The 16,681-nt window shown below is 37.6% G+C and overlaps 1 long non-coding RNA gene across 2 annotated transcripts in view; it reads right to left on the reverse strand.

The window, feature by feature from the left end:
* The window catches only part of LOC106996838 (uncharacterized), a 165,453-nt gene that overhangs the window by 137,503 nt on the left and 11,269 nt on the right, over positions 1-16,681 (reverse strand). For both annotated transcript variants that reach the window (XR_001442921.3, XR_001442922.2), the window contains exon 2: positions 13,530-13,618. This is a non-coding gene — a long non-coding RNA (uncharacterized LOC106996838). The remainder of the gene's footprint in view (positions 1-13,529; positions 13,619-16,681) is intronic.

The raw sequence follows: 16,681 nt of genomic DNA on the forward strand, positions 1-16,681 counted from the left end.
AAAATCAAGTGTTTTATACTCAGTATCAGGAACTCTTCTTGGCATGGAGACCTCGCGTGAACCCCATCAACTATTTTTCAGCCAACATCCTAGTGGAAGAGAAAAACTGCCTGCCAACAAATAAGCAAGTAACCCAGCAATGATAAGTGCAATGGAGGAACATGATGAAGAGTAAGAGGAGAGACGGTGACAGACAAGTGATATTCGAGTTAGGGTTTTCATGGTGTGTCCAGAATTGGTGGGTTCTTGGTCTCGCTGACTTCAAGAATGAAGCCGCTGACCCTGGCAGTGTGTGTTACAGTTCAACAAGGCAGCAGAGATACAAAGAGTTAGCAGTAGCAAAACTAATTGTAAAACAGCAAAACAACAAAGCTTCCACAGCACAGACAGGAACCTGACTGGGTTGCGCAGTCCGCTTTTATTCTCTTATCTGGCCCCACCCACATCCTGTTGATTGGTCTATTTTACAGAGAGCTGATTGGTCCGTTTTACAGAGAGCTGATTGGTCCATTTTGACAGAGCGCTGATCCAATCCCTGAGCTAGACACAGAGTGCTGATTGGTGCATTTACAATCCTCTAGCTAGACATAAAAGTTCTCTAAGTCCCCACTAGATTAGCTAGACACAGAGCACTGAGTGGTGCCTTTACAATCCTTTAGCTAGACACAGAGTGCTAGACAGAAAAGTTCTCCAAGTCCCCACTAAGTTAGTTAGATACAGATTACTGATTGGTGTATTTACAAAGCTTGAGCTAGACACAGAATGCTGATTGGTGCATTTACAATCCTTTAGCTAGACTCAGTGTGCTAGACAGAAAAGTTCTCCAAGTCCCCACTAGGTTAGCTAGATACAGAGTACTGATTGGTGTATTTACAAACCTTAAGCTAAACACAGAGTACTGACTGGTGTATTTACAAACCCTGAGCTAGACACAGAATGCTGATTGGTGCGTTTACAATCCTTTAGCGAGACACAGTGTGCTAGACAGAAAAGTTCTCCAAGTCCCCAGGAGACCAGCTGGCTTCACCTAGTAGATCCCACACAGGGGATGTAGGAGTGCACCTGCACTCCTCAGCCCTTGGGCAGTCGATAGGATCAGGCGCCACGGAGCAGGGGGCGGCACCTGTCCGGAATGCTCAGGCCTCGCGGGAGCCCACCACGGAGGGGGACTCGGACAGCGGGGGCTCGGACGTGGTGGGCTGCAGGTCCCGAGCCCTGCCCCGCCGGGAGGCAGCTGAGGCCCGGCAAGAATTCGAGCGCAGCTCTGCCAGGCCAGCACTGCTGGGGGACGTGGCGCAACCTGGCCCGGGTGCTGGCCCCAGTGCTAAGCCCCTCACTGCCCCGGGGCGGCGGCACCGGCCAGGGCTGCTCAGAGTGCACAGCCCGCCCAGCCCACGCCCACCCGGAACTCGCGCTGGTCCGCTAGCGTCCCAGTTGCCGCCCGCACCTCTTCCTCCGCACCTCCCCGCAAGCAGAGGGAGCCAGCTCCGGCCTCAGCCAGCCCAGAGACCGGCTCCCACAGTGCCGTGGCTGGCTGAAGGGCCCTTCAAGCGCTGCCAGAGTGGACGCTGAGGCCGAGGAGGCACCGAGAGCGAGGGCTACTAGCACGTTGTCACCTCTCAATGGGAGGATTCTCCAAGAAGGTGAGATTTTTGCAGAGGGGTATGTGACGTGAGAGAGCAGCCAGGTGGTACGTCAGGGAACAGCAGAGGAAGACGCCAGTGCAAAGGCCCTGAGGCTGAACATGTGAGTGGCATTCAAAGTACCCCAGAACCCGTGTGGCTGCAGGACAGACAAAAATCAAGAGGTGATGTGGTGGGAAATGATGTCAGAGAGATGAAGTGAAGTGGGAGACACATCATATAGGGCCATATGGGTCCAGGGAAGAATTTTGAATCTTATAACAATTATTACCAGAATCTATAGGAAGGTTTAGGGAAACAGAATGAAATGAAATCTTATTATAAAAGAATCATTATTCTGGCTCTCCTACAAAGAGTATTGTTGGAGAATAAGAAGTGAGAAAGGTTACCCGATTGTTGAGAGATGATAGTTTAGGTAAGTATTTGGTAAACTGTGGCGCGTGAGCAAAATCTAGCTCATTACTTGAGAGCTTAGAATGATTTTTTACATTTTGTAATGGTTCCCCTATAAATGGTTATAGAAGTACCTACATATTAGTTTTGATGTAGCCTCTTGGCTGGCAAAGCTTAAACTGTTTACTGTCTAACTTTTAAGGAAAAATTCTGTCAACCTCTGGCCTAGGCAATGATGTTAGACCTTAGGCCCCTGCTGTTTAATCATTTATTATTCCTTCATGCAACTTTTTATTCTGGAGAAGAAAGAGAGAGAAATGATGATTGCCAGTCGGAGTGAAGGACAAAACAAGAAAAAGAAACATATAGTTGGATTCAGGATATATTTTAAAGGCCAAGTGACAAGATTTGCTTAGGGATCAGACACAGTATGTGAAAAAGAGGAGTCAAAAATGACTCCAGGAGTTTTTGTCTGAGCAACTGAGTGGATGATGGAGCCCATTACTGAGCTGATGATGAATGGGAAGGAAAAAGTTGGGCCAGGGTAGGGGGAAATGAGGTTATGTTGTTTTGGACATGTTAATTTCAGGATTCCTAGTAGAGTTCCAAATAGAGATGTCTAACAAATGTAAAAAATGTGTTGTCGATAACATGTAATAAAGAATTTGAGAAGATGGCTATGGGTTTAGGGTCTGGTATAGGGTGAGGTTTTCATATGAATTATACTAGTAATCATAACAAAGATGATAATATTAATTATCATAATAATGTCCCAATCTATTTTAAGCACTGTGTGAGGTAGCTGTCAGACACCAGCAAGCACCCAGCAGACCTCCACCACAAGGAGCATAACTGAGGAAGGGCCCCAGCTGCCTCGCTCTGCGATCTGTTACCCTCTTTGCACTAGGGCCAGGTCTCTCACGGACAACTCCCAGTGGAGGTGGGATCATGGCAGGGATTCCAAGACAGGAAGGACTCCTCTGATGGTTGATTATTGCTCCAGGACTCCCCTTCAGCCTTGCTGAAACTTCTTTATATTGCATGGCAATTCAGGACACTTGTATCCAATCTTCCTTTCCTCCTCGCTTTCCTTGGAGTCAGGCTTGCTTCCTGATAGCTCTGCTCTTCTAGACTTCCGTAAGTCCCTTCCATTGTCCTTCACATGGACATTTCCCCTAGGTAAACTCTTGCAAGTTTAATCCCATTTTCATATCCTCTTCAGATACCCAAATGAAACACAGCAGCTGAACTACAAGGTCTCACTAAATCCCACTTAAGACCATTAAAGCATCTCTCTAAAAATAGGTGTTTTGTTGTTCCTATATCACAAATCAGGAAACTAAGGATTGGAAATGTTAAGTGGTTATCATAGTTTTCAGCCTTTATTTAACAAGTTATTTTTAAATGCCTACTATTGTCAAAATCAGGTGATAGGACTGAATCAAGACTTAAACTATGTGACTTTCTAACTCTAAAGTGTGTGTGTCAACCAATACATTACAGTAGTGGTTCTCAACCTGAGGCAATTTTTTCAGAGAATATTTTCTTAATAATGTCTGGAGACAATGCCGGATGTTATAACGGGTTGGAGCGTGCTACTGGCATCTACTGGGTTGAGATGAAGGATGCTGCTAAATATCCTGCAAAGCAAAACAAAACCCCAACAACCAGGGAGTATCCAGCATCAAGTATCAGTAGTGCAGAGGCCAGGAAACACCGCATTACAGCAATAGAATTTCACTGAACTAGAAAAGGAGGCAGATTCCCAGATATAAATAAGTAACAGAAGAATCAGGACCATCAGGTATAAAAGTAAAAATAAATAAATATGGTCTCCAAGGGAGAGGAAGGGAAGATTCAGATATTCCTAAATAAGAAAAGAGTCAAAATCATTGCAATACATATTTATTAAATGCCTACGGTGGAAAAAAAAAAAAAAGCTCTCAAAATCTGAAAGGCCAAGGAGAATGGAAGCCAGGAAAAAGAGCTGGTTTGTACTAATGTTACAAAAAACTGACTTTTTCTGAACAAATACAATTTCAGCATTACCTGAAAAATTGAAAACAGAAATAAAAGGCATGCATGTATGCAATATACACAGACACACATGCACATGTACACACATATATTGTATGTGCTTAGTTATATTCCAGGCATCTATGCCTAGCAGTTTTGCCACATCTATGTTATTTCTGCCCTCACTTTAAATTTCAGAAAACTGAGGCTTAGATCTAAAAAGTAGTTGAATTCCATTAGAACCTAGAGCCAGAACCCAGAACCCTGTGCTCTAAAGCTCTATTCTAGAATGCCTGTGAGCAATGGAAATAAGTGAATTGTTTAGTAAAAACAGTCTTCAAATTTTAAGAGAGTTGATACCAATAATTTGGTACACAATCCTAGGAAGCTTTTGTATGTGAATGCAGAGTTGAATGAACACAAACAAACAGAAAACTCCCAGCAATTTTACTTCTTTTGGCAGGTATGTGTGTTGTATTGTATATGTATATTACATATAAATAATAATATGCTATGATTTGAGACATGGTGCGAAGTATGGGAAAAGTAACATTATGCCAACAAAATTTACTTTGTGGTGACCCGAAGAGATCTGTACTGGGGAGTACAGATTGACAATTATTCTCATTTCCATTTGCAGATATCAATTGGTTAACAATTTCACATTTAGTCTATTACTTTTGCAAATAGATGCTTTTTTTTTATTGAATCAATGCTAAAAGTTTTCATGAACATCACTTTCTACAGAAGATAGTTTCCCTAGAGGGTTCTAAAACTCTACTTTTTAGAACAATAAACAATGGCTTTGTCATTTCTTATAGTAGTGTTGATACAGTATTTCCATTGGAGAGTGAACATCATAGTCACCAATACAAAAATTTGCAAGTTTCCTAGAGAACTCATAAACCATTTGACAAAAATCAGTGTCAAGTCAGGAGAGAAATATTCTGGTCATTTCTTTTTAGGTGTGTTTCCTTTATTATACTAGATACTTAATTCCCTTGCATGAGTTTTTTTGGATGGTATGCAATTGGATTCCCATCCACATCCCTTGGAAGATATATTGCTTAGGACGATGCAGTTTAGACATATGTTATAATATTTTTTCAGATTACATTTTTTGTTCCAGAGAAATAAAGAAATGAAGACCAGCAGGCTACATACAAGACAGAAAAGATCTGATGAAAATTCTACTATGGACTATTTATTTAGAAATAGATTGGCTGGATAATGCTAATACTTATCACCGTGGCTAAAATTTATTAAACCCTCTCTCTGCTATGCATTTCAACATACATCCCTAAGAGATTGGTACTAAATTTTCCATTTCAAATATACAGAAAAAGATAATGATAAGGTTAAGTAACCTGTTCAGCTAGTAAGTGGCAGAGCTAGATTACAAACCCAGGTGATCTTATTCCAGATCGGAAGATCTGGACGAAAAGAATTGGAAACGAGTCTGTCCTTTGTCTACTGTAACTCTCACTGAATATCATATGGGGATGATAAGTTAATAAACAAGTAGGCGAAATTATACTTATGTTGTGAACCATGTGTAATTAAGGATTCAGTAGACTGGACTGTCGCTTACATGATTAGAAATTTGAGGGGACAATTAGGTTTACTCCCTTGGGACTAAGGATCTTCCATTATAAAACAGAATGGACTAGATTATGTAATCTCTAAAGTACTTTGTCACTTGCTCAAAACTACTCCAAAGGACTCTGGAGGCCAAGGTGGGAGGATTACTTGAGGCCAGGAGTTGGAAACCATGTCTCTAAAAACATTAGCTGGGCATGGTGGCTCGTGCATGTAGCCCCAGATTATGTAAACTCCAAAGTTCTTTCTTGCTAGCTCACAAAATATTTTAAAGGACTCAGGAGGCTGAGGCAGAAGGATTGCCTGAGCCCAGGGTTCAAGGCTTCAGTGAGCTATGATTGTGCCACTGCACTCCAGCCTAGGCATCAGAGCAAGGCCCTATCTCTGGAAAAAACAAACAAACAAAACATGCCAGAGCAAAATGTCTTAGTGTTCAATCATTCTTTACACCTGTTTTATTTATTTTTAATTTTTATTTTTTGTGGGTACATCGTAAGTTTTTATGCTTATGGGGTATATGGGATATTTCAATAAAGGCATATGATGTGTAATAATCACATCAGGGTAAATGGGGTATCTGTCACCTCAAGCATTTATCATTTGTGTTTCAAACAATCCAGTTATACTCTTGTAGTTATTTTTAAATGTACAATTACATTATTCTTTATGCCTGTTTAAGATGCATTCTGAATGCATAGGACTAAAGTCATTCTTTGATACAGCAGTGTGAAACAGGAACTATAAAGAGTTGCTCTTATAGATGGAATGTCCTTCTGTGTTCTCTGTTTAGAAGCACAGGAATAAAAATTTGGAATCTCTTCTGTTTGGATCTCACATGGTAGACCCAATGCCAAAAGGATAAATTAAATATTACTTAGTAAGGGGCAAGGACAATATAGAAAATTTATTCTAGTACAAACAGTCTTTACTTCTCTTTCATGAAGTGGGCAAAGAGATGAGTGTCACAGAACATGAATGGGTACAGCTACAGCAAAAGGTCAGATTTATCTGTGAGAGAATCTTCCATGTGTTGGGCACCAGTGGAGCCACATTTTTATAAATGGAACCATGCAAATTTAAAATAGTGAGCAACTTAAATATATCAAAATACTCTCACTTTATATATACCATTTGAATTTTAAAAATTCTCTCAAGCAAAAATATAGTTAGAATTTTAGAATTTTATCGTTTGAAAACTGGTGAGTCATGTCCACTGGAAGCGAGCTGGCTTTACCTTTCACGTGGTGAACTCACTATAGCCGGTCAAAAGAAATAAGCAGCAAAATTATGGAGATGGCAAAAAGATCAGTGGTTGCCAAGGGTTTGGGGGAGGAAGGGATGAATAGGTGGAGCACTGAGGATTTTTAGGGCAATGAAATTACTCAGTATAATACTACAACAGTGAATTTATGTCATTATACATTTGTCCAAACTCATAGAATGAATAATGCCAAGGGTGAACCCTAATATAAACTATGGACTCTGGTGATAATGATGTTATCAACGTAGGTTTATTAATTGTAACAAAGGCACCACTCTGGGCGGTGGGTGGGGGAGGGGGTGTTGATAGTGGGGGAGAGTATGCATGTGTACCAGCAGAGTATATATGGGAAATCTCTGTACCTTTATCTCAATTTTACTCTGAACCTAAAATTGTTCTAAAAAATAAAGTCTTAAAAAATACCCATCTTGTTGCCCCATGATTGGTTCTGATTTGTTTGACATTGCCCGACCACATCCCCCTTTCATAAAGTAACAGTCTTATGTCTCATTTAATCAACAGGAGCCTCTGACCATGTCTAGGCATTTAATCTCCTTTAAACAACAGGAGCCTCTGACCATGTCTAGGCATTTTGCTATAAATATAACATGACATTGTTTCCATGTAACAGTAAAAATATTAGAGTCTGTAAAGAAAAATGTGTTTGAACTTGTATATGATGTCATGAAGTTTAAGTGTGTGGATACTAACAGGCAGAACTGTTACTTTTGAGGCTTCAATGAAATCTTATTTAGCTTTCAAATAAGTACCTCAAAAGCCAAAAATCTTGCAGATGAAAAATGAGCTACGATGTGGATTATTTTTTAGTCATAATAGTGAAGAAGCGTGTTCATGATCACATAAAAGTGTTGGTAAGAAAGAAATTCTGTAACAAAATTAATATATAGTTCAGTCTATCAGAAACTATTCTTTGAAGGATGTCATTTATCAAAGTACAGATGCTGCTCTAAAAACTACATTGGCCTTTAAACATCACTAATTAAAAAGGAAGTAGAGCTTTAATTTGCCATTTTTTTATCTTCAATACTATTGACATCAAAAAAATCATTCAGAATGCTCATAAAAATTGCTTTCCATGTTTCTTATGACTAAAAAGATTTTTTTCAGAAATGAATTAATCCTCATTCCCTGACACATTTGCCAGCATTCTGAGATGAAAAGAAAAAAACATTATTATGCACCCTTCCTGAGAGAGCAGTAGAGGCAAGAGCTGAGTCCAAAATTATTCATTTCTGCTTCAAATCTTTCTTGAAATCTTTTCTGTGGCTGTGATGTGCAAGAAATAGGTGGAGAATTTTTATCTCCACCCCCTCAAGTAACATAAATCATCTGCTCCCCCTTTTACAAACATGAAAGAGGAAAACTGTCCATGATGATTTGCAGAGAGTAGGTGTGTGTGAGATCTGCTATTTCCATGGCTGGTTCAGAAGCTGATGTCACGATTACTTCCTACACAGCAATATGGGAAACCACATTAGCAGCAGGAATCCCAGTTGGCGGAATTGCCAATTGTACCTGATAAATAGACAGTTATTTGGAGGAGGAATCCTCTGGACACCTTAGAGAAGTCAATGTTTCACTTAGAAATTAGAAGCTCCTGGAATGGGATGATGTATTTCAAAATCTTTAAGTACAGTGTGGTACAACAATAAATGTTGATTTTTATAATGTTTGTCATCATTATTACATTACTATAGCTGTATGCAAGTCTTTCAATAGACACATATATGTTTGTCCAAAAGCAAGGGTTTTGGTGATCAGGAATGAAACTTAATATAAAAATTAAATTTAATTGAACTTTTTAGAAATTGCCCTGAGAAAACCTGGGGTGGGAAATAAGGAGTTGAAACTAGACTGGAAGATAATCTTGGATTCCGAGGGGATCCAAGGTGATTGGGAGCATGACTTTGGCAGGAAGTCATTTTAACATTATGGCATTGAGACATAAATGCCCACCTGAAATAGCTGATAATATGGGGACTGAAGTACTCGTGTTAGTGTGACAGCAGCAGGGTCACTGGATTGAACAACTCCAGGGGGCACCATTCATCCATTCCTTTATTCCAGGAAGTGTTATGGAATACAGAGTATTACACAGAAGCAGCAATTTGGAAAGACCATCGTGAGAGATTCTTTATACAAACAGAACCCTGGTCTATAAAGGCACACATTGAGGTCAGTGTCACCCTGTCCATGCTCTCATCACACTTCTGTGTAGATGTCTTCTCCCTTTTTGTATTGTGTTAAGACATCAGAATGCATCTTCCAAGGTGCTAAGCTCTCTCTACCCCTGCAGAGGCTTATTGTTTCTCCTGAGAAACTTGGCTGGTTATTGTGATGCAGCCAATTGATCTGTTGTAATAATAAATGCCCACTAAATTCAATTGCCAGCTTATCATTTATGTGTTTCAGTTCCTGCTCCGTGGTTCTGTTGGAGGTCCAGAACTGAGCAAGACCTGAACTTGGTAGTTACCCATGTTCCAAATCTAGTGTCTTTCAAACTTTGTCTTGACTGAACATTCCTTTGTTCAAAGAAATACTTACAGAGATGTCCAGTAAATGAAATAGAGAAGCTGTGAATGCTGACTTTGGAAGCCTTTCCTGCTCATTGTCAACACCCACCTGTTGACTTCACTTGTTCCATAGCAGCCACTGTGGGAATTCCATTGACTGTCTAGAGCTCTTCCATACCCAGTGCTAATAACACTACTTAAATAAAATCTGTTTCATTGTCTTTAACTGAATTTCTGGGGGTCTATTATCAACATTACTTGGAAATGTTCCCTTCTCCACTCTAGAAATTAGCTGTGTTTCTAACTGGTAATTTAAAAGTAGCACTCCATCTCCATCAACTTGGAAAATTAAATAAATTATAAAAAAAAATAAAACTAGCACTGCAATATTTATCTGTACTTATAGAACTGTATTATTCAGGAGTGGAGTCCTTTGGTTGCAGAAAACCCAACTCATTCTGACCTAAAGGCATTCTGTTGACTTACAGGTAGCTGTACATTGAAAGGCTTAGAGGTAGTACTGGATTCAAGCACGGTTTCCCTTCAGAGGGAAGAGAATATGCAAGATTCGATTTCTGTTTCTCACTCTTTTCCTGTTATTCACCCTCAATTTATCTTTATTTATGGGCAGGCTTTCTTCATGTGATAGTCCCTGAGAAGTCTTTCCTGTGATTTTCTTTCCAAGTAACACCAACAGAATTTTTGGAACTATGATTCATTCAACCAGTTGTTTTTTAATTAATAGACTTTATTTTTAGAGCCCTTTTAGGTTTTTTGAAAAATTGAGCAGTGAATACTGACAGCTCCCAAAGATTCTCAACCCCTCCATACACAGTTTTCCCTATTAACATCTTGCACTGATGTGGTACATTTGTTACAACTGATGAACCAGTATTGATATAGCATGATAAACTAAAGCCCATAGTTTATATTAGAGCTCACCTTCTGTGTTGTAGAGTTTGTATGTGTTTTGACAAATATGTAATATCATTTATTCACCATTACAGTATCATACAGAATATTGTTCCAAAATTTCTGTGCTCCGCCTGTTCAGCATTTCCTCCCTCCTGCCAAAGTCCTGGCCACTAGTGATGTTTTTACTGTCTCTCGAGTTTTCCTTTTCCCTGAATGTCATATAGTTGGAATCATGCAGTGTGTCATCTTCACAGATTGGCTTCTTTCACCTAGCAATAGGTACTTAAAGTTCCTTTCCATATGGCTTGAGGGCTTGCTTGCTTGTTTTTATCACTGTTATTACACTGGTATTATTTTATTGCATGGATATACCAGTTTGTTTTTTCATTCATGTATTGAAGGATATCCTGAATGCTTCCAAGTTTGGGCAATTATGAATAAAGTCACTGGAAATGCGTGTGTGCAGGTTTGTGTGGACATACGTTTTCAAATCATTTGGAGAAGTACCAACAAGAGTAATTGTTGGATCATATGGTAATTCTATGTTTAGCTTCTTAAGGATCTGCAAGACTGTCACCAAAAATGGCCATACCTTTTTTCATTTCTATGTAAATGAATGAGTTGCTGTTACTTCACATCCTGGCCAGCACTTGTCCTTGTCAGTGTTTGGGATTGTACCGTTCTAATAAGTGTGTAGTGGTATCTCATTGTTGTTTTAATTTGCAATACCCTATTGAGACTGGACTAGTTTTAGTTGGTGTCCATTCTTGAATCAAGCTCTGTAGTCTAGGGGATGGAATATAGTGATCAGTCAGGTATGCATCTTGGGCTTTTTATTTAAGCCCAGGCAACAAGGATAGTTTGTGATTTACAGATAACAAATTCACAACTGAAAAGTGATTCACAGTTAAGAAAGACAATTGGATGCCATACTGATAATACATCAGCAATTCACAAGATAAATACATAAACAAAACCTTCTGACAAAATGTAAATATCAGAGTGTTCATAATTTACATCATTCTCAGGTGAAAAACACATGATATCTTTCAAGGGTCAAGGAAAGAGGTGGTGTACATATGAAGTATGGAAGTTGCAACAAGTGGCAGGGGGAAGGCTGGGCTCAATTTCAACAGTTTTTAAAAAAGTAGAATAAAACCCATTTGTTTTCAATATTCTTCATTGTACATATTGATTCATGAGTATGTATAACTTCTTTCTGTATAAAACATATCACACAGTGTAAATGAAATAAACAATCCACTAGAGGTCTTTTACAATTTAAATTAAGCTATTATTCAATGTAATTACTAGTCTGAACGTTTTGAAGTTTTTCAAAATAAGAACTATCGAGGTTGTTTATTCTACAAGATAGTTCATTGCACAATTATGAATAATCAGCAACAACTCTGTGAGTTGATGATCATAGGGTATATTTTAGTTGAGAACATATTTTTGGCAAGGAATACACAATGCCTATTAATTAAATCAAAGAGATTTTATATATGCTGATTCAATAAATGTTCTTTTCAAATGAATACGTTGGCCAAGTAATAGGTGGTCACTCTAAATGCAATTGGTAAATTTGAATCTTACAGCAGGAAAGGAGGTATGGGTTAAATGTTCGTAAATATAGGCACAAATTAGTGATGTTACTTGGGGAGAGAAGAAGAGAGTTGGCGTAAACATTTCACAGTTTTATAACAGTATTTGTCCAATGATTGATTTAATCTTGTGATTGATCATTAGCAAAAGTGTAAACCATATGGCAACTGACATTTATAAATGTGCTTTTATCAGTCAGTTTTATCCATTGAGAACAGCAATTTAAAGATTCAACACTTTGTAAGTATATTAACACAGTATTCTGGAGAATGTATTGAGTAATAGTGTTGGAAAGATTCTGTGTAGAATCTTTATAGAATCATTAAAGAATAGTATTGGAAAAGAATTTTAACTGGTGATAGACAATATTTACTTCATCCAAAAGCCTGTGTTTATTTCATCCAAAGTTCTGATAATGTCAGAAGTTAGTGATTTCTGGAAATGCACTGGAAATATGTAGAAAATAAGAATAATTTACTTCATTCTTAGAGGATATGAGTTTTAAATACCATGTGAAAAAATAGATCTGAGCTAAATCGAATGGCCACGAAGTGAATGGGTTTGCTAAAGAGAGGAAAATCCTAAATATTTATACAAATTTCATCAATCTCTGCCTTTGTTTTCTAATGTATAGAAATTAGATATAGAAATTAGAAATTTCTATACATTAGTAAACAAAGGCAGAGATTGATGAAATTTGTATAAATATTTAGTTTTCTAATGTATTACATTTATAGAATTTTAGAAAGTAACTTATTTAGCCACCAATCCCACTAAAACTAGCAATAGTAGCTATAGGTTTAATCAGTCGGCCTTTGTGTTTAAAATGAGGCAAATTATTTTTGCCACCAAAGCGGCAAATATGAGACAAAGCACGACGTTCTCTGATTATAAATTGGAGAACTTGGTTAGAAGTTAATTCCTATTTATCGGATGACTTAGGATATCATTTAACTATGATTTAAGCTATCATTTAACTGTCAACCTTTAATAATGTGATGACAAAGTGCACTTTCACTTTGATAACAATTGCTGTTGTCATAATCATCTTCATCATCCACATTTGATTTCCATGATGCTTTAAAATAGTCAAGTGTCACACTACCCAAGAGAAGTGTATCAAATATGGTGCCATATTTTGGTCAAAAATTGTTTTTGGGTCTGAATTTACAGAAGGAGAAATAAGAGAAGAATTTGGATTGAAATAAATAGTTTTATAGAGGTAATCTATTAAACATGTATTAATATACCAGAATAGTTCATGTGGATCATTATGTTTTCTGGTAGATAGAGCACTTGAATGAAGGTATAAAAATATGGCTTAGTCATTAAATAATTTCCCAAAACCTACTTAATCACTCTGGGACTTGTCTCAGCCATAGAACTAAGAGAACAAAGTCAGACTTAAGTCAACACAAGATACTTAACTTACGTAGCTACCGTCTTTAAAAACATCTTTGAACTGTCTTAATGGAATATCACTTCACATTTTTCTGACATCTTTAACACTGTTTTGGTTTCCAAAACAGTTGCCCACTCTCTACCCAACTCTTTCCACTCAACCTTGGGTTATGTAGCTTCCTGGCTTTTCATTCTTTATCTAGAATAAGATCAGAATTTTTTCCCGGGTGACTTATTTTAGTGGATTCCAACTGTGAAAACAACCAAACACATATGAAAGGACGTAGCAGATTTCATCTGAATATTCCTTTAGAATTTTGCCAATCATAAATGTTTGTAGAAAAGAGTGCTCTTAAAACTCTCTGTTAATATTTGCCCAAATTTGTTTATTCAGTTTTGTCCAGAAAGGAGGGAGTTGGTTATTTGAAGTGCAAATATAGGACTCAATATTTCATTTATTCAGAAGGGGGCACACTTGTGCTTTTAATAGCAGATGTATTCAGATTTGCTGGTATACAAAATTTATACATAAACTTGCCACAGATGACAGAACTACTTCTCATTACCATGGTTTTTTAAAAGGCTTAATGCTTCTTAAACAAGAAGAGTGACAGAATTCAATATGCAGGTTTCTTTTTAAAGAAGGTTTTGTTTTGTTTTGTTTTGTTTTGTTTTTTTAAAGTTCCAGAGTCCTTTTAGGTTAAAAACTCTGCAATTTGTTCTAATAATTTTTCAGTGTGATTGAAACATGTCTATGATCATGGAAATAACATGTTTTTGACAGCTTCTAATACATTTTAGTTTGACCTCTGACGTTCAGCAATTTGATAGCCTTAAAAACATTTTCTTTGCTGGTTTTCATTAATAATGTGACATAATTTGTATGCCAAGATAACACTGACCCATTTGGAGAATAAAGACTTATGCAATAATGTATCTTTCTACCAGTGGACTTAATTGTTCTTAGCCATAATTGTTTCTCCCAGGGACACAAGATTGTCTTTGCATGTTTGTCTAAGGAATTTACTCTAAAACCTTTGAAAATCATAGCCAGCTTCTACTACTTTGGCCTCAGTGCCATCATGCTCTAGACAATTCAAGTATTTGGTCAAAAATGATAAAACCCAAATGATTTAAAATATACGGTAATAACTGTGATAAATACAGAGGATACGAGAAGATAGAATACATATACAATTAAATTTGCTTTGAGGTATTGTTAAAAGCTTATATGGGTTGTAACCTGTCTGACAATATATAGACAATGGGGGATATCTTTACTATATAAAGCACTTTTACAAATGATAACAAATATTTAAGATAATTCAGTAGAAAATATGCAAAGGTAAAAGATGGTCATTTGACAATTTCCAATATGGATGAATGGGAAATTACCATTATACTATATTCAGTGTATACAGGAAAACAATCCTAGTCTATATGGTTGAAGTAGTTCATATTTTTGTCCCTGTTCAACACTCATGTTGAATTGTAATTCCCAATTTTGGAGATGGAGCCTGGTGGGAGGTTGTTGGATCATAGGGGTGGATTTCTCATGAAGAGTTTAGCACCATCCCCTTGGTGCTGTTCTCATGATGATTAGTTCTCCTAAGACCTGTTTGTTTAAAAGTGTGTGGCACTGCCCCCGCCATTCTCTCTCACTCTGGCTCCCATTCTCACCATGTGATGAGCCTGCTCCCCATTTGCGTTCTGCCATGATTAGAAACTTCCTGAGATCTCCCCAGAAGCAGATGCTGCTATGCTTCTGATACATCCTGCAAAACTGTGAGCCAATTAAACTTCTTCACTTATAATTTACCCAGTGTCTTACAGTTTCTTTAGAGCAATGCAAGGAAGTCCTAATACATATTTTCAGTCTTCTGCCTTCACAACGTTTTCAAGAGAGCAATGTTGATACAGATGTTAATTGATATTTCATTTTCAGATGATAATCATGCAATATGTATCACTGATTTCAGTATACCCTTTGACTAAACATTCAACATCTTTCTTAAGGAAACGATCTGAGAAAGAGATAACTGTACAAAGATGTTTCTTGCCATGATGCTTAACGTAGTGAGCAGTTGGTAACCACATAAGCATCAAGGAAAAATAATTAGTTAAATGTTTTAAATGTGCTGTGGTAAAATCCTTTAAATGAGTACTTCATAACTATTAATACCACAAAGAGAGCCTACACCTATTGATTTTTTAAGTCTAAGTATGTTGGTAAATTGAAAAAGTAGGTTAACAGGGAGATTATGGAGTAATTCCAATTTTGTGAGGGAACCATCATTCTACCCTCTACATCCATGAGATAAATTATTTAGCGTGCACATATAAATAAGAACATGAAATATTTGTCTCTCTTTGCCTTGCTAATTTCACTTAACATAATGTCCTCCAGTTCCACCCATGTTCTTGCAAATGACAGGATTTTATTATTTACGGCAGAATAATATTACAATGTGTATATAGACCACATTTTCATTATCCATTCATCCACTGATGAACACTTAGGTTGATTCCATGTCTTCACTATTGTGACTAGTGCTACAGTGAACATGGGAGTGCTGATATTTCTTTGATGTACTGATTTTTCTTTCTTTTGGGTATATATCTCCTTTATTTGGGATCATATGATAGTTTTATTTTTAGTTTTTTGATAAACCTCTATATTCTTTTCCATAGTGACTATACTAAGTTATATTCCCATCCACAGTGTGCAAGCATTCCTCTTTCTCTGCACCCTTACTGGAATCCATTATTTTTTGTCTTTTTGATAAAAGACATTTTAACTGGGGTGAGATGATACCTCATTGTGGTTTTGAATTGCAATTTTTAGATGATTATTGATGTTGGCAATTTGTATGTCTTCTTTTGAGAAATGTCTATTGAGATCTTTAGCCCATCTTTAAATCAGATTATTTGTTGACTTTTTTTTTTTTTTCTATTGAGATGTTTGAATTTCTTATATATTCTGGCTATTAACCCCTTCTCAGTTGAATAGTTTGCAAATATTTTCTCCCACCCTGTTGGTTGCATCTTTGCTTTCCTATGTGCTAACTAGCTTTTGTTGCATTACATTGGCCAAGCAAGTCACAAAACTAGTCCAAATACAACAGTCACGATGGCTCACACCTGTTATCCCAGCACTTTGGGAGGCCAAGGCAGGTGGACCACCTGAGGTCAGGAGTTGGAGACCAGCCTGGCCAACATGGGGAATACTAAAATATCCGCCTCTACTAAAAATACAAAAAAGTATCCAGGCATGGTGGCAGGCGCCTGTAATCCCGGCTTCTCTGGAGGCTGAG

The sequence above is a fragment of the Macaca mulatta genome, chromosome 2 (genome assembly GCF_049350105.2).
Source record: "Macaca mulatta isolate MMU2019108-1 chromosome 2, T2T-MMU8v2.0, whole genome shotgun sequence".
In the NCBI taxonomy this organism is placed as follows: domain Eukaryota; kingdom Metazoa; phylum Chordata; class Mammalia; order Primates; family Cercopithecidae; genus Macaca; species Macaca mulatta.